Below are 20,165 nucleotides of genomic sequence, written 5' to 3' on the forward strand. Positions count from 1 at the left end.
GATTTCAACAGGAGTAACTCTTCTTAGGACTGCATGTTACTTACATTCCAAAGATCTGTAAAATCTGGTTTAGTACTTAAAGAGAGCTAGTGCTTTCACCACTACCTGTTCCTTTGACAGCGCTGCTGGCTCTGGGGTTATATCTGTTGTCTCTACGTTTTGACTGGCTAGAAAATGCTCCACAGATTCATTACAGAATTCTGAGTATTCCTTTACTGCTGTAGCTACTGATGCTGAGCACAGTGCAGGAATCCTTGCACAAGCATATTTGAATTGCAGCTCTGCTGTCTAGTCCCGTGCAAATGCATTTCGCTCTGCATGTTAGACTATAATCTTCATGTTGTACTTGTGTATAACTGGTGTGTTTGCTTTTGATAAACATCGTGGGTGTTAACCTCACACTCATGTATATAGGAATGCCACTGTACATTGTATACCCTGAAAATCTTGTTGGTCTCTAAGGTGCCACTGGACTCGAATCCTGCTGTACACCTTGTTAATTACAGGAAGAGTAAGAGTGGAAAAATAAAGCACACTAAAAACTTTAACCTTAAAAAAAATCTACAATGAACTAAGGTTTAGGTTCAAGACTATGTAAAATAGCTTTATTCGATGTTCAACATATTGTTGAAAACACCCCTAAAATATTTTTTTAAAACCCCAAATGACAAAAGGAGCACCTATAGCTTTTACCAGATGCCCTCCATAGCTGTTTCAAGGCAACCATAACAGTATTCTAGGCTTGGTTGCTGTCAGAAATAGGGTGAAGGGGCAGCACCCTTTCCAGGGTTATTTTTGCCTTTGAGGGAGGACTCATTGGGGCCAGGACCAGCAGCAACCACCATGCAACTTGATACCACATGACTTGCATGGCTCACCCAGGTCTGGCAGCTTGCTTCTGTTCAATAGCAGCACCCACCCTAAAAGCCAGTGTAGTATAGTGGTTAGTGTTTCAGAGTAGGATCTGTGCAAGCTTACTGGGTGAGTTTGATCCAGTCACACACTTTTAGCTTAACCTACATCTCAGGGTCATTCTGAGGATAATATGGAGGCAAGGAGAATGATATAAGCTGCTTTGGCTCCCTATTGTGCAGAAAGATAGTAAAGAAATTAAGTAAATTAATAAATATAGGTGAAGATGGGGGGCAGAAAAAGGTAAGTTGTTTAGTGTGTTTGAAGGAGAGAAGGACATATGGAAAGGTTAGATTTTGGAGGCTGCCAGAAAGAGGAAATGGTGCCAATGGGGAAAGGAATTCAGGGGAAAGCAAAGTATTTCCTGCAAGTCCTTTAACATTTTCCCCCATCCCCATGCAACTGAGCCTGGCACCCAGCACCACACAACTGGATGATAGGGGAGAGGCTGCTGGGGGGTGGGGTTTGAAGATTGGGGGTGAGGGCAGACAAAGGTGACTGAGAAAGAGAGAAGGAAGTAGGAAAAGGAGGAGAGGCTATGGGGGCAGGGAAGAGAACAAGAACATGGTGGGAGAGAGGAAAATGAGACGTCCCCCTGCAAGTCCTTGTGTGTCCCTGCTTGTATAGATAGAATTGCAACTTCCACCTCTGAAATAATGTTCATAGCACTATTTGGGCTCTCCTTTATTCCCACAGCTGCAGTGTGGCTAAGGGGAACCCAGACCCAACTCTTTAAAAAACCTGCACATCTGGTTTGACCCAAAGGAGAAAAAAGGATGCCTTTCCTGAAGAGAGGAAGGTGGTATGCTGTGGAGTGGTGTGAGAGGAGTAAAAGTGAGTCCAATGCAAAGACCAAAATCAAAGATCCAAAAGAGGGATGGAGGTCTGGGGGTGTAAGGAACAGCATCTTGATGGCATTTCCCTGGACTTGAGACTGAATTAATGGCATTAAACTATCTTGCAAAGAGGGTTCTATAGTTGTTGTGGGTTTTCCGGGCTGTATTGCTGTGGTCTTGGCATTGCAGTTCCTGACGTTTCGCCAGCAGCTGTGGCTGGCATCTTCAGAGGTGTAGCACCAAAAGACAGAGATCTCTCAGTGTCACAGTGTGGAAAAGATGTTGGCAGGTCATTTGTATCTACTCAGGAGGGGTGGGGTTGAGCTGAGTCATCCTGTAAGAGTTTCCCAGGGTGTGGAATGCTAATGGCGGGAGGCTTCACTGTATCCTGAGGAGGTTCTTTTGCATATGGATTGGTGCTTGATGTACTAATCTTCTCTGCAGGGCTATTGTCGAGTATAGAGTGTTTTGTTAGCCTGGTGTTTTTCAGAACTGGAAACCATGCTCTGTTCATTCTTAAAGTTTCTTCTTTCCTGTTGAAGTTTTGCTTATGCTTGTGAATTTCAAATCAACAGGAAAGAAGAAACCTTAAGAATGAACAAAGCATGGTTTCCAGTTCTGAAAAACACCAGGCTAACAAAACACTCTATACTCGACAATAGCCCTGCAGAGAAGATTAGCACATCAAGCACCAATCCATATGCAAAAGAACCTCCTCAGGATACAGTGAAGCCTCCCGCCATTAGCATTCCACACCCTGGGAAACTCTTACAGGATGACTCAGCTCAACCCCACCCCTTCTGAGTAGATACAAATGACCTGCCAACATCTTTTCCACACTGTGACACTGAGAGATCTCTGTCTTTTGGTGCTACACCTCTGAAGATGCCAGCCACAGCTGCTGGCGAAACGTCAGGAACTGCAATGCCAAGACCACGGCAATACAGCCTGGAAAACCCACAACAACCATCATTCTCCGGCCGTGAAAGCCTTCGACAATACAGGGTTCTATAGCACCAGGTTATTGATCAGCAAACTTGAGTCAATTACTCTTGGCTATGGGTGTAAGAGGGTTTTAGACAAGACAAATCAATATGATCTTTGGAGCATTCCAGCAGGTGAGCTACTCCCGTGTGAGAGCATTCATATTAGTTTCAGGGCTCCTACCTCAATATCAAAACTGGATGTTTTTATCCAGGCCTCTGGCAATTAAATTGGAGGATCTTTGGGGATGTCCAAATATAAGGGACCCTGTGAATGGGGGCTCATTTGCGACACCAGCAGTTTGCTGATAAAAGCTGTCTTCCCATCCTGCCCTTTATGCAGTAGTGTGGTAATAACAGACCATGCCCTAAGCAGAATCTGTTAAGGCATTTTCTTTTTTCTTTTCTGATGGATGAGGGAAGAGACCATTTTTGCCTGCTTCACATTGTGTTAAGATTTTTGTTTGTGTTTTGTTTTTTTTGTTAAATGGACCTGGTTTCAATGAAATTGGTTAGGCCTAACTAAGGTTTGACAGAACTAGTACAGGTTAGGAGACTCAGTTTAGCATAGCAAGCACCTTGGGTCATCTTAAGGTAAACAAACCAGACACCAATGGCTTACTGGGTGAAGGGCCTGGTGAGAGAACACCGCTCATGTTGGGCATCATCATCACCTGAGCCGAGGGAGAAGGTGAAAGGCATTGGTGTCTAGCATCTTTAGGCATGAGTTGGCATACAGACAAGGAGGACGAGCTGCTCTTTGGGACAGGCTAGAGATCAGGTAACTTATTAGGGAATGCGAGTTGGAGTGGGGGAAAAGAATCAGTTCAGCTATGCAATATTTAATTATTTATGCACCTTATTTAAACTCAACTTGGAGTTTTTTCTTTTTGGGATCTGAGAGCAATTGTCATTGTACAACTCTCAAAAAGCCTGCAGTTGCTCATTTTAGCTGGTCTTGTCCAACATACAGTTAAAAATGTATGTGAAAAAAAATCCAGGTGGAGAAAATTATCTATTTCTAAATGCAGGGGGCAGGCCGAAATTCCGTAAATACTTGGATTTACTTGCATTAGAATTTGATTTTCTTTATTTATAGTTGCTCATTTTTCCTATTGATCCTTAAAGCTGTTCTCCAGTCATTTCCCAGGACTTTGTGGACATTAGATCAGGAAGGCTGAATTGTAGTTTGAGAAGTTCTGGGAAAGATAAAAATCTTCCAAACTATACCTGAATGTTTCTCAGCATGTCTAGGTCTTCTTGGACTTATTTAAGACTGTTATGAAATATTTAAAACACTGAGTATTATTCTTCATTTGATAATTGGAAGTCATTAATGTGTGTAATTTCAATAATTTAACTTCAATTGGATGACTCACTATGCGATTAGTTTAGCTTTTCAGAAAAGGATGTGATTATGACATGAAAGGCAAATTAATAGTAGGATTATGGTCTTATAGATCATACAATTCATTATATTCCCACCAATCAATATCTGGCACCAGTTACTACACCTTCAGTATATATGTTTCATTTAGTCCGTCATTCAGATGAGTAGATCTATATTTTTGTTACTTTGCTATTCAACATATATCATGATGCTGTGAGATAAAAAGCCTGAAGTACAGCTAGTGCCATATCTCTGGTAATATAAAGATCCTGCATTTTAGAAATTGTACATCTTCAATAACTGCCATCTTCAATAACATCTATATTTTGCAGTTCCATACACAACAATAATTTTACAGATATTTCTAAGCTTCTAGTTTCATGATTACTAGGAGTTAGTGTTGTCTAATGGATTAGAATGTGAGAGACTCAAGTTCTCTTAATCTTTAAGGAGTTTTTGTGAGGTAAAATTAAAGCCATCTCAAGAACTCATTTTTGAGGTCGATTATATATGTTTTAAATAAATGAATCAATGAAAATGGCATAGCACTGACTGGAAAAAATATAAAGGCAATGTGTGTTGATGTCTGGTGACCCAGTATGTTGCATAATGGATCAGAATTTGGTTTCCAACTCTCTGGGATGTCGCTAGGGACTTTGTAAGCATTTTTATAAATCATAAAAACCAGATGGAGACTAGAAAGAGCTTCCATTATACACTGGATGAAGCTTTTCTGCCTTCTATGTTTCCCTCTCTTTCCCATCTCTCTAACTGTATACTTCTACTATTCTTGCATTCCCAAACTCCATGTCCCATTTCTTCCATTAATTGAATCACTCCTCACTGCCTGATACTTAAATCCCAGTTTCTGATAACCTGAATTTATGGGCAGAATAAACTACACAAAAAGAAATTAAATACACCCAGGGTATCCTTGCATAGTTTATTTATTCTGGGTTCACATTTGGGGTTTTTTGGCACAAAATGTCTGGATTTGTGTGCCACAGAAACCACACCGCTCTGATCATTGCAATGGAAGACTGTGATTCTGTGGGAATTATTCCCCAGGTCTGTCTGAGCTCTGGGGGTCTCTAAGCACTGTATAGCAATCAAGAGGTTAGAAAGTCAGGTGCCTGTTTCTGAGGCACAGGCAGTTTTTGTGAGTAAATAATGTACAAATGTTTTTCCTTCTTTATTGTTCTGATACTCTTAATAACCGTGTGTGGAAAAGAATTCTAATTCTCTTTTTTGGAGATGAGAAGCACAATTGCATTTTGTATAAACTCATCCAGAGTAGGGAAAACAGGATTTGATTCCAGGTCTCTTAGTATCTAATAGAACAATTATAAGGATATTACAAGGACATTGCCTTGTAGGCAAGAGACTAGGGAGAGGAGCAGCAGTCACCCAGCAACTCCAAAATCCACTGCAGGACACTGCTTCCCAATCCCAAACCCAAACGTGGTCCAGAAAGATACCATGATAGAGGGTATCAACAAAACAGTAGGATGTCCAGGAGAATTAACAGGGTTGCACTCAGCGGTTGGTACTTATAGAAGTTGGTTAGAAATGCCCATAGAAATACAGGAGCAACAACAGACAGTACATGCTCTGATGTGCTCAATGGAAAATAAATTTAGCATTGGGCTGCTTCTTCAGTGCCACATGCAAAATCTAGGTTACAGGGATTCTCTCTTTACTAGCTAGGTATTGTGCAACTTAAAACATAGATTTTGACAAAGGGCTATAATGATCATAATGCAAAGTTGTAATACAACATTGTGGCTCATACATATAGGAGGTACATTGCCCAGTAGTAATGGTAGAAGCATACTGTTACTGCCATGCTATTTGGGGATACTTGTGCAAATGTACTGATATATAAAAATTCTATGCTCAGTAAATTACATACCTCCAATTGCAAGTGCAACATATTGTTTCATCTGTAAGCCTTTTATTTTAAGACACAGACTCTAGTCCTTTGAAGTTAACTTTAACCTCAGAATTACTAACCAGCACTGAAATTGATCGGACAGGCTGCAACACCCTGTTTCCTTTGACCTGACTTGTAAAGTTAAACTCAAAGAGCTGCTGTTCAGGAAGGAGGTGTGCTATATTATGCTCATGTCTCTCAAGCTGCTAGCATGTGGATTTCTCTAATCCTTGTTTCAGACATCAAAGGTCAGGGGTATTCTTGACTCCCTTTGGTACTAATTTAATTTTGTAAGACTTCAGTCCTAAACACTCCTACTCATGAGCAAGTCCCACTGAGGCTAATGGAGGTAACTGTGAATAGGTGGATTTAGTAATCTGTGACACACACTCAGAAAGAAAGAGTGTTGCTTTATAATTTTTTGTTCCCCATTTAGATTTGAATGCCTTAGTAAAACAGCAACAAATAACTTTCTTTGATACAAGCATACATAGACTCACTTCAGTGTATCTTCATGTTGTACTGTAATACTCCCCATAGTCTTTATTCATGGTAACAAACCAAAAGTTTGTTCTTTATAACCATCACTCTCAAGAGGTTTCAGGCAATCTGAAGAACTATAATAAAAGAATAGCTGTTACATGTTTGTGCATCTCTACTCAATTTGTCCCTTTTTTATAACTCTTTCTTGGTACAATGTTTGTCTTTCCCAAAGGAAAAACATCTCCTAGGGACCTCATGTAGCTTTTTTCTCTTTCATGCAAGAATGCATGTGGTAAAATGCTATGCTGGAAATAACAACAAACACTAGGGAAACAGATGCAGAGGAGTTAGCCGTGTTAGTCTATGGTAGCAAAATCAAAAAGAGTCCAGTAGCACCTTTACGACTAACCAATTTTATTGTAGCATAAGCTTTCGAGGATCAAGTTCTCTTCGTCAGATGCCTGATACAGAGACTGGTCAAATACAGAAGAGCAGGAGAGAGAAGAGGCAATTAGGAGGAGGAAGGGGGAGGGAGCAATCAAAACATTCCTTTGCTAGTATATGTAGTATATGTACTAGCAAAGGAATGTTTTGATTGCTCCCTCCCCCTTCCTCCTCCTAATTGCCTCTTCTCTCTCCTGCTCTTCTGTATTTGACCAGTCTCTATATCAGGCATCTGACGAAGAGAACTTGATTCTCGAAAGCTTATGCTACAATAAAATTGGTTAGTCTTAAAGGTGCTACTGGACTCTTTTTGATTTTACTAGGGAAACATTCCGGCTAAACCTAGCAAACTTAGTTGGGAGCTGGTCCCATTGCTGATAGTTTCAAGTAGGCAGCCATGTTTGTCTCTAGTAGTTCAGTAGGATTTGAATCCAGTGGCACCTTAAACACAGGAGGGGAGAATTAAGCCTTTGAAATCAGTGGCGCATTTTTATATAAACTGTGTTCTAAATTAGAACATAATATGCCACGTATCTGTACGTTATCCTATATATTAGAGGTCTAAGTTTGGTGACTAATAGATTAGTACTAATAAAATATATTATCCTCCTAAAATTTCTGATAACGTTTAAACATTCCTGAATTTTTGCCTTAATTATTGCCTGATTTTGAATGAAGTACTTATCCAATCTGTAGCCTGGGCTTCATCACCACAATTGTATTGAGGCTTATAGTCACTGTTGATTATTATATTATTCTATATGATAGTGGTAAACTAGTCCCAAACAGTATTGGCAATTTCTTTCTACCAGGCATTGGTCCCTGACAGAATTGGCTTTTCTTAGATCAAACGGTAGGGAGGGATAATATACAACAAAAAACTCTCCTAATTTGAAATATTTTATGAATGCTTAGTTCAAAGCAGAGAGAGGGCAGGGCATAAGAATGTTATTTCCTATAAAAGGAGTTGTCTTATTGGTTTGCTGCCTACTTATGTATGAACCTACTTGAACACTTCAGTCATCTTTGGAAGGCCTTCTTTGGCTGCTTCTGCCATTGAGACTAGACATGTGGCAACCTGAGAAAGGCCTTCTTGATCATGACACCAGAAATTTAGAACTCCCTTCCCAGGGAGATTAGTCATCGTCTCAGCCAGTGAATGAAGATGTTTTTGTTTTGTTTGGTGTTCCCTCATTAAGTCTTCTTAGCCCTCTTCCTGTATTGAGCAGAAAGGCAGCATAGAAAAGTCTTAAATAAATAAAAAATAATCCTGCAATTTTCTTTTTAATTAATATTTTTAAAAAGCTATTGAAATTTTCAATGACCATATTTTCAAAGCTGGCAAAGTCTCATTTTTGTACCCAAATTAAAAATCCATAGCTTTTAAAGCCTGATTTCTGGTATTTAAATCTCATACTTAAGCATTAATTTTGACACTTACCTACCAGCAAGTTTGCTTCTTTAAAAGTTTCTGAATGAGAGAATGCTCAGTGTGTATAATTCTGTTTCTGTTATTTAACAATCTGATGACCCAGCTGCCTTTGACAGAACCAGTCTCACAAATACCACTCCCTATTTCCATTCTTGCAGAGAAGCCACTGCTACTTAAAATTTAGCCACAGCTAAAGCAATACCAATATCAGTATCTGCTAGCAGGGAAGATATAGAAACATTGAAAACTATCTCTGGCTTTATCTAAAGCTCTCTCAAAGGGGCAGCTCACTGACAATAAAGAAAATATTAGATAAATTTCAGTTGCCCCAGACCTACATGCATGTAATCTGTCCAAGTAGGGTACTCCCCAGAATCTACCTATCAAAACAGCATTTATTCTAACCAAGAGAAAAACCCTCCAGTAGATGAAAATAAGAAGGAAGTTTAAAAGGGGGCACGATACCAAAAAACAATGTTGAGCATATTCTACGAGAGGTCAAGAGTCAACTGATGATCTAATGCCACCAAGTGTTCTATCTAAGGATAGTCAAGCAGCCTGTGGGCCAACAGAAAAGAGAAACAGAGAGAACAGTCCTAAAAAATGAAGTTTAGATTCAAGGTTGGACCACCAATGTGAAACATAATGATTTGAATGTAGAATCAAAGAAAATAAATAGTATCCTTGAAAAACAAGCCCTTAAATAAAAGTGAAAATCCACTTCCAAGCTTGGCATTTCACTTATCCCAAGCCCAGTTCCAACTGAAGAATAACAGAGGCAACACAATGAGGAACTTGGTTGATTTTCTGAAGAAAAATCCTAAAACTATTTAGTTCAGTAATCCAAATGGCTGCCCCATATAAAAGCTGGGACAGCACTTTACCCCTAAAGTTTTAAAATGTTGCAGGAACAAACTGACACTCAACAGAGAATAATAAAACAATAAATAGCTGCCAAGGAACTGGCCACTGAAAGCAGGGCACACTCTTTGTGAGCTTTCAATAGGAGAGAAGTTTGAAAAAGAATACCTTGTAAGGAACCTGAAACACCTGCTCAAGCGGCTGATTATTCAACTTCCAGAAGAATTGCTTGGTCCAAGAAGTTCTAAAAAAGAAACCATAACTTTTGATTCTTCATAATTTATTACCAAACTCTCTCCAGTGTAATAGTTCTGAAATGCCTTTAGCAATCTTCAGAGACCCACTGACAATCCAGATAAAAGTATAGTGTTGTTTGCATAGAGTAACAGTGGGATCTGACTGGTAGCTAGAACAAGGTGAGGGAATTCACGGCTTGTGCTACATGGAGGTAGTCTGGTACTTTGGAAAGAAGGTTATTTTTTATTTTGAAACATTGTTATAAGAACCTAATCAAGCAAAAAAAGAAGGAGCATGCAGAAGCAGGTTGCTCCAGACTTTTTAAATTACTTAAAGAGAAGAATGAGGGAGCCATTTGGAAAAACTTAGATCTTTTCAGTGTTTGTGTATGATACCCACTTATGTTTTTTACAAGTCTGTACTGGTTTTTAACTGTAAATAAATCTGACTGACTAACGAGTGATCTTTTCAGTGAGGTGACAACTTAGCATCTGATATCCCATTGTACACCTGGGAATACTATTTTGAAGATATGTTTAAAGATACTGTGAGATACCTCCACCTCCTCTTTCAGCATTGATATTGCATAGTTACCTGACTGGCTTCCAGTGTTCCCAAGAGAAGTTCTAGCTATAATTAAATGAATGAGAACTAGAAAGGCTCCTGGGTTTGACTTTCTCCCAGTTGAACTCTTTAAGCTAGACCCAGTATGATAGTCAGAACTGTTAGCCCTCTTATTTACAAAAATTAAACAAACTGGAATATTTCCAGAAAGCTGGAAATTGGCATTAATTATCCCTATTTATAAGGAGATAAGAACAGATCCCTCTTTTATAGGCCAATTAGCTTACTTCCTGTATTAGCTTACTTCCTGTAAAATAGATGCTACTTTTTCAACGAAAAAGTAAAACAATGGGTGGAAGAATACGACATAATTCAGCAAGAGCAGTTTGACTTTCAAAAAGGCTGCATACAACACTGTTTGAGTCTATTGACCCTTGTTAATAAATATATTAAAATTAACAGAGAATCTATATTTGCTGCCTTTGTTGATCTTTGAGCAGCTTTTGATTCAGTATCCCACACTAATTTATGGGAAAAGTTTAATTCCACCTCTATTCAGTGGCTACTGGCCCTGATAAAGAATTTATATACTGGGACTGTTCTACAGTTAAAAATCGCCGATATGAATTCATCTCCGAGATCAATAAGCATCGAAAAAGGCATATGGCAAGGATGTGTGTCTTAATGCCACACTTATTTAATTCATACGTAAGTAACTTCTTCCCAAATTTGCAAAATCATGCTCATGTACCATACTTAGCAAACCAACCACTACCTGTGCTTATATATGCCGATGACTCAGTTCTCAGCTGAACCTCAATTGGCTTGAAGAAATTTATGAACGATTTCTGTGTCTTTTGCACTTGAGAGTTGTTTACAATTAATTATGCTGAAACAAAGATCCTGAGATTCTCTATATTCCCATATAAAATCTGTCATAACAAAGACCCAAATGACATTAACCATTCTCAATAAATTATTTTATACCAAAGATGTTCAACTTATCCCACGTTTGCTAAAATTATATAAAGCCATCATTCTTCCCATTCTTCTTCCTCACTGCTCTATGCTACCGCAATCTGGATCAACATTGGATCCTCTTGATAAGCTCCAGCAAAATTTCTTTTATAAGATTGTTTCTTTTCCTCTAAGTGTACCATCGGCTATTATGTGTAGAACTTGGACTCCCTCAGATTTCAACAATAGCATGGTACCATGCTATCAAGTTGAAATTATCACTCTGTGAATCTAATGCTCTACCACCTTTATTGCAGCTAAGCAGGGGTCATTTCATAGAAAAAGAGCTGGAGGAACTCATTAGCATAACTCATTAGCATTTGCCAAACCCCTTGACATCGCCGGAAATGTGTCATTAGCATAGCTATTTGCATATGCCACACCCCCTGACATCACCTATTCTGGCTGTTTTGGACCCAATCCTGGCCATTCAGGGCTGAAATTGGGCCCAAAATGGCAAAAAGGGGCCAAAAATGGGTCCAAAATGGTCAGGATCAAGCCACTGCTAATCAGGAGAGTAATCCACCACCCGTCAGAGGCCCGATGTAGGCCATTTTGGCCCCAATCCAGGCCGAAATGGGCCCCAAATGGCCGAGAGTCAGATGAGTGGGACCACCTGTCATGTGACCTCTTTGGGGTACTACCAGAACTGTGTTCTTGCACGTTCCCCCTCAAAATGAGCCCTGCAGCTAAGTAAGCTGACTCCTGGTTGGAAACTTGGTTTAGCCCACTTGATTCAAAACTTGCTATATTCAGCCTAAGCTTAAATTCTAGGAAATTCACTGAAAAAAATCTTTGTTAAATGTTCAAAATCAATTATTTAAAAAAGATTGGGCCATGCTAAAATTCAAAACTGACTGGAAATACTCCCTTGTTTACTTTCATTTATCTTATCAGAAAATATTTGAATTGACTAAATATTTACCTCTCACTCCATTAGTGGAGGCCAAGTTGATAGAGAACTAACTGGAGAGATCAGAAACAATAGTAGAAAGGGGAGAAGGGTCTTGCTGGCCCCTGGAGCATTAAAAGGGGCAAAAAGTGGACCTCCTAGACCTCAGCTGAGATACAACAATATGAAGCCCTAACATGAGCAAAGGACATGGAAATTAGTCCATGTAATAGGAATCTCTAGTTAATTTTTTTGTTTAGAAATGAGAACAGGAAGCACATCTTTATTGGAAAGCAATGGGGCATATTTATAAGAAATTGGTCTTTGACTCATAAAATAGAGTTAGGAATCTTATTGAATGACACATGTGTATGTAACACAATTGAATGATTCTGTGTGGAGCTTTGAGGTTGAGTGTCAGTATTCTAATGATGCACAGCTCTGTATTTTTTTTAACAAGTGAAGAAAAACCAAGTGTCTACTCTGAACCAGTGCCTAGTTGCTGGGCAAGGGATAACAGGCTAAAGATAAACACAATGGATATGATGGAAAGGTTTTGAATGGAATTGCTTAGCCTGCCCTGGTTGGGGTGATGTGGATAAACATAGTGAAGGGCTTGGAGTCCTATTAGATCCCTCTTTGTTGTTGGAGAATAAGGCTAATACACCTGTGAGAAGTGCATTCTTTCTATTTAGACTCTGCTGAGATGGCTGTGATGATCTATCCCTCCATGACTTTAAGACTGAACGATTGTAATGTACTCTACATGGGCTTCTCTTGAAGGCTATTGGAAGTTTCACATGGTACTATATGTAGCTACTAATTTACTAACTAGAGCTCAGAGGTACAGTCATATCACATCAACTCTACCTTGGCTGCCCATTTATTTCTGGGTCATTTTTAGTTCTTACCTGTAAAGCCTTGAAACAATGTACCTGGAATGTCCTCTGTTCTGATATGACATCATATGACACCAACTTAGGTGTCCCTAGGGGTTTCTCATCATCAATGTCTCTTCCTTGAAGGCTCTTGGATCTGCCATGGCTTGAGAATGTTTGATCTCCAGGGTCCTTTGGAAGAGCTTCCCAGAGTACAGGAGGGTTCCTACTCTGTTATAGTTCGAGAGGCATTGTAGAGCCTTCCTGTTGTAAGAACCTTCTGAGACCCACTGAACAGCATTCAAACAACATGTGCAGTTAAGTTACAATTATAGTTTTAGGACATTTTTTCTCATTTTGGAGGTATTTATTTTAATATGTTTGTGTGGTACCTTTCTGACCTGTACCTATAAGCCACTGTCAGCCAGTTTAGCGCCTTTTGCTTTTGAATCTACAAGCCTGTAAGAATATTGTATTCAAAGTGATGTCCTAGTTCTGAGACCCTTTCTTGTACTTCTTTCCACTTGGCTCCCAGATGGTGTCAGAAATGAATGTATAGTTTGCAGCTTCATAAATTAGTTATATTGAACAATTTCCACCCCTGCAACTTGTGCTAAGAGGAATGCAGTGACAGATAGATTCTGTGCTCTGTTTGCCTATGAGATGATTTCCTTGAAGTCTCATAATGAGTTGTTTTTGGCAGGATTAATGAGTATTATAATAGTAAATGGATGTTTGCAGCTCAGTTGTGTTCCATCACATAGTAACATGAGGTTTCTGGTCCCTTGGAGGCCATAATTGGTGGCATTAATGTAGTTTTTAATTACACTTCTTGAAAAAATGAATTGGAACCAAAACAAAAGCTAAGTGATCATCTCTCTGTAGTGCCATGTGGTGTAAACAGTGTTGCCATCATAGTCCCTGATATCTGTCTTTTGAATTAGGCTAACTAGAGAAGAAATGATAACCTTTTAAAGATAACCTGATTTGGGATTTTTAAAACCATTTTAGGACTGTTTTAATGAAGCCTATTTTCAGTTGTTGAGGAATTTTTCTTCATTGAATGACTCAATAAACCAGGCAACGATGCTTTCAAGTGTCTCTTCAAAAGAATTAGTGTTTCTAAATACTGTAGTTTTGGAGGGTTTCTATAGATGGCTATTCATCTAACGTGATAAATTCTGATACCATTTCTGTTCTGCTTGGCAATGTTGTTTCTACACATACAAACAGAAATAGTCTCGTTTGTATGTGTAGAAACAACATTGCATATATAATTCTTTCACTTTTTTATAGGACCATGGATTTAAAGTGTGAGGCCAGCATCCCTAAAAAGGCACAGTCAACTGGGAGTGATGCTGATATGCACTTCTTCTAGGCTGTTTGTAGTAGTTTCTGTAACACTTTTGACAGCAAATGCAGAAAAACAATTTAAAATGTGCAGCCCGAATCAGAGATCCAGAGACACCCAGTCCTCATCCAGCTTTGGAAACCCCTAGTGATATTAAAAATTAAAAAAAAAATGTGTGAGTCACATTTTGTTCCAATAAGAATACACATAAAAGCAAGCATCTGAAGAAGTGAGATGTGACTCACGAAAGCTCATAACCAGGTCTGACTGACTGCTACTGTGCAACAATAACCCCCTCCCTTCTGGCATTTCACTTCTGAGTGTCACACAGTTTTCCTCATGCCACTCCTGTACTGGTTGTCAACCCAAAGTAACTGATATCTGCAGTCTCTCTACACAAGATACATAACAACTGAAGAACACATAATGGAAGATGCAATGTTAGCTGGGAAGGGTGGTTTAAAAAGACAGAGCCGGTGACAGGACAAAGGCTTTGCTATACACTGGAGCTGTGTGAAGGGGGCTGTGAATGCCAGAAGGGAGGGGGTTACTGTTGCACAGTAGCAAGCAGTCAGACCTGGGAGCCATGAAAGGTCTCCCATTGGTTGCTTCTGGGCCTGGCCCTGCCCCACACCCTGCCTTTTCCTAACAGAAACCAGGGCCACTGCTGCTAGGTGATGACTACGGCTAGGAATATTGCTACTTCTAACTTTGTGCACTTACTAGCTCACAGTTTCTGTCCAAAGAAACAATATCCCACTTCTGAAACTTGTATTTATGTTCCATGTTCCATGTCCCCCTGAATAGTTTGAAGTCCAGGAATATGTTACAGGTTTATTTATTTTTTTCAACACAATGTGACATCATTGTAATATTTGTTAATTTAGGAACATATAAACAGTACTTTTTGGAAACAAACTGACTTGTAAAGCAGATATCACAGATACTAATTCTTCATCAGCTGCATCTGAAGGATGCTACACATTCAGCTAACTCATAGATACAAAGTGTCTCTGTCCCTGCCTCAGATTCTGCTGGTTGTCATATTCCAAAGGTTAGGAACATCAAGGAACATTCATCCCTTTTGTTAAAGTCCCTAGTGAGTGAAGCAATATCCATTCATTCATTTGTATTAAGAAAAAAACTGAGAAGATACATGAAAGTGTGCCTAAATAGCTTCTACTTGAGGGCACCCTTTCCACAGACTAGCATCTCTTCCCTTGTGGTATGACATCCTCAAAGGGCTTTATGTACTCTACTTAAACCTCTTTTTAAGCTTCTTCTTCTTCTTTTTGGTTTTTACTAAAGAAGTCTAATCATAACTCACTTTTCATCAGATCTCATGACGGGCATTGAGAATCACTGTTCCATAGTGAATTATGATTGCCCATTTTATAGGTCAAGTTCACCTTTTAAGCAAAGAAGTGTAAATAACAATGCTATATAAAAATGACATTTTACATGATACAAGATTTGAAATACTTCAGCCATTCATTTCTGATCAAATTCCTCCTGAAGATTACTTAAAAGAATTTAATAAAAGGAATAATTTCCTTTTAAAATTTTAAAATTCTGCTCTAACCATGGATGAAAAGTTTCACTTATTAAGTATTTGAAGACTGTTTGATGAAGAAGTTATATGAGCATTTACTTAATAGTTATCTGCTAGAACTGTGTTACGTTTGCTCCAATGTGACTATAAGGCCACTTTCATATATCTTTAATGGGATGGCCTGCAATTCTGGCAGGTTCTCTCACTCATTATTACACATGTCGTTTCCCATGCAGAAGAGGGTCATGATGATCCCGGTTTTCAAGTGTCTTTTGTGAGACCTGTTTTGGTCTATGTTTATTTTTGATGCAGGTTTTCTGCATAATTATCCTACTGTATCAATGCATGTGGAGGCTTTTTTACAGTTCAGAAGAATCCTCCCACAAATCTCCACCCCCTCCTCTTGCAATTACCCCTCCTTTAAACATCACACATGTGTCTGGCTCACATACACGATCATGTAACTCCCCCCTTTTAAAAACTTTTTAAAATGGTCCTTGCACTATTACAATATCTACGTATACAAAGGGAATTATACTGCAGAGCTTGCTACATTGGATCACTCAGCAATCGACTATCAGTCTAGGATCAACATTGAGAATGGAATGCCATTTCTGATTTTATTTTAAACTAGCAATAAGGCCCATTGTTTGGGAAAATACAACGGGCTCTAGCAGCGCTTCCCCCTGTACCTGCCCAGGGACCTTGCTTTTAACTCATCCATTTTGAGCATGCAAATCAATTTGTGGTATTTTTCTTCTTTATCTACAATGGGGTTGTTATTAGTACTGAGATATCCACTGTGATCATACTTTACCATGTTAGCCAGCACAGCAACCATTATTGGCATAAATAATACAGACAAAACAGGAGAAATGTTGTGGAATAAATTCATAGGGCAGCACAATCGTGTCCCCAGTCAGCAAAATTATCTCAGGATACAGCACAGTCATAGGGGGCTTTATAAAATGTTGCCCTTGACTTCCACACATAAGCCAGGAATTCAGCAACGGATAGAGTTATTGCTGGACTCTTGTCAGCTAAGAGAAATTTTAGATCCTTATCCAAAAAATCCCTCTGCACAGGAAAAAGAGGACGAATCAATAAACTGCGCATAACAGAATATTTGGGGCAGCGAAAAAGAATATGTGAGATTGAATCGGGTTCCCTCAGAGTACAGTCACACAGCCTATCCCTATACGGAATACCCCCGTATCTGCCTGTGGCCACTGCTGAGGGAAAGAGATTGAACCTCGCTAACATAAAAGCCCTCCTAAACGCAGGGTTTATCAGATCAGCAATATATGCCGCCATGGTGGTGTGCGAGGAATAGAGGGACAGTGAATGAGGGGAGCAGACTCCGGAGCTGCCGGCATTAATAGTCTGCGCCTCAATATCCCAAATTCTCCTCTTAACCACCTGCAGAATTGCCACCTCACCGCAATTATATAAAGGCTCCAAGTCGATTCCTAAGGAACCAATCTTTTCCACTACAGCCTGTGACCAATCTGAGATAAAGGGATCAGTTAGAAGTTGAGCCATTAGGCTAGTAGGGGAGGATCGAAAATGAAGACAGAGCCAGAATTTAATCGTAGTGATCCAGGCCCGAGATTCTATCAGGTGCGGATCCAATTCCTTACAGAGGGTAAACAACGACACTGAATTGGATAAACCAAGGATCCTACGCAGGAAGACAGCGTAGATACGCTCAATTCTTTTAGTAAAGGACTGTATCCAAATAGGGATTCCGTACAGCAGTCGGGAAATAACTGTTGCTTGGAAAATCTTAAGCACTGCTGGGACAAATTGATTGCCCTTTTGAAAAAAAAAACGAATCAAGGCTGCAGACTTGTTCTTGGCTAAACTTAGAGAGTGCTCTCTATGTGGGCACCAACTCAGATTGTAACGGAATATCACTCCTAAGTAGCGGAAAGATTTTACCTGCTGTATTTCTTTTTTCGCTATTAGCCAGCGGTTGCGTTTCCAGGATTTAGAGACCATGTTAATGTTTAGCATTGCCTCCTCTAACATTTGCTCTATATATTCGCCAAAACTGTGAAAGATGAAGATGAGAGAATTATGCTGTTGTTGTTGCCATAAGAACTAATTAGTCTGAACACTATGTTGCCCATCAAAAAAAGAAGGTAGAGTGTGACATAATTTGTTAGTATGAAATGGCTTCAACAGAAAATTTGTCAACTACTTACAGATTGGAAACGAGTCCATTCAACAAATATGCCTTAATCATTCCTTCAGCAGAGGATAGTGATAGATTCTTCCCTGTATTAAATTGTACTCCAGGCAATTATCATATTCAATGCCTCCATCCTCATTTATTGAAAGAACAAAACTCTCACTTATTGAAAAAACAAAGATCAAGAATATTCAAGGAAAATGAATACATGTATGAAATACCTGAAGAATTAGACTCCACTGTTTGAAATGCTTTTTCAGAACAGTATGGGATTAACTAGTTGCTTCAGGCCCAAGTGGAAATTTCTTGGGTCCTTCTCTGAGTAGCTGGGAGAAGGATGTTTTTTCACCTGCTTTATATTATTTGGTCTTTCTTGGGTTGTGTTTATTTTAACAAGCTTGGTCATTGGTTAGGCCCTAACTAGAGCGCAGAAAGAGTGCAGACTGTTTGCTTAAGAGAAGGAATCTAGCAAGTACCCTGAGGAAACTAACATTAGAGGGAAGATTTTCAAAGCACCGCCCCCCCCCCCATGGCTGACAAGGAGAATAAGAAAAGAACTCTCTTGGTGCTGGATATCCAGTGGATGAACTCTAGTGTTATCCAGATGAGAACAGGGGAAGATCAGTTCCTCTCAAGATGTCCCTGGGCATGCAAACTAGGAGATGTTTGCCTGGAAGTTTGCTAGTCTGAGCTTTAATTACCTATAACTTTTACTTAGGGGTGTACACTAGGGTTGCCAGATACCAGCTGAAGGTGGAGGATCCCCCGCTCCCACTCTCCACCCCCTGCTTCTGCTTACCTGGCTGGCGCCTCCTGGGGTGCACTCCCAGGTGGTGCTGTACACTCCTGCAGGCCTGATGTGGCCTGAATTGGGCCACTGCAAGGCACAGGAGTGCTCCTGTGCTCTGCAGTGGCCCAATTCAGGCTGGATTGGGCCCAGATTGGGCCAATTCAGGCCCAGATCAAGCTGAGTAGCTGGAGGGAGGATGTTTTTTTACCTGCCTTACATTATTTGGTCTTTCTTGGGTCATGTTAATTTTAAAAAGCTTGGTTATTGGTTAGGCCAATTCAGGCCCGGATCAAGCTGATTCAGGCCTGAATTGGGTCAGATTGGGCCTGAATCAGGTAGGATTGGGCTGCTGCAAAGCGCACCAGTGCTCCCGTGCTCTGCAGTGGCCCAAGAAAGAGTAATTTGTGTTTCCTCTGAAGAACCCACAAGAAAGAAATAATGGCCTTGCGGGTCTAATTCAGTTTCTTTATGAGAGAATCTACAATTATTATAAAGTAGGATTGCCACTCCATGCAATTTAATGGACCTCGCTGAATGAAATTGGTGGGCGAACCATAAAGTCTTAAAAATCTGGCTAGAACCAGGCTTAAGAAGTGATTCTTGGAGGAATACAATGCCCGGTCTTAATTTAGTGAGATTGATTTGAATTATTCTAAGTTTAATTTTATTGTCTACAATTCATAGATAAAAGTTTAACTTTATTAGACATTGGCAAATTCATTAATGAGAACAGGAATTAAAAAAATTATCCAAGTTAATAATGATCCATATTGATAAATCAATTGGCTGTTGGAATCTTTGGGAAAATCAGTAAAACGTCTCATTAGTGTCTTTTATGAGAAAGGGAGTTTGTATGAGATCCTTGCTGTTTCTTGGGCTCATATTGGGAGCCATTACTAGGGAAGTGTGAAACGTTCCATTGTTTTCTCATGAGTATATGTGCATGATATGACAATCATAGGACCTTTAAGTAACTTCTACATTTACAAAGCTAATTTTAAATAGAATTAAGATATAAATATTTTATATATAAACTGCTAAATTAACACCTTGCTTCTCCTCAGCAGCTAAGTGCTTATCTAAATAAAAATGGTTCATCTGGCTTCTAGACAGATATTCAGATCAAATGTAGAACTTCTGGAGAAAGACATTTCAAAGACAGCAGTTAGAAAAATAACTCCTATGCATTTAACAATGTTCCTATAATTATGTTATGTTAATACAAATAGATAGTACTAAATATAGCAATATATTCCTATTATAGGGCTGCCAGACCACCGGTGGGGGCGGGGGATCCCCCGCCCCCACCCTACCACCCCTGCCCCCACCTACCTGGCCAGCGGGGGGGGGGCGCACCTTCCATGCGCGCCCCCCCTGCGGTGCTGCACACCCCCGCACACAGCAACCGCCAGGATC

This window comes from Eublepharis macularius, chromosome 1, assembly GCF_028583425.1.
Source record: "Eublepharis macularius isolate TG4126 chromosome 1, MPM_Emac_v1.0, whole genome shotgun sequence".
Classification (NCBI taxonomy): domain Eukaryota; kingdom Metazoa; phylum Chordata; class Lepidosauria; order Squamata; family Eublepharidae; genus Eublepharis; species Eublepharis macularius.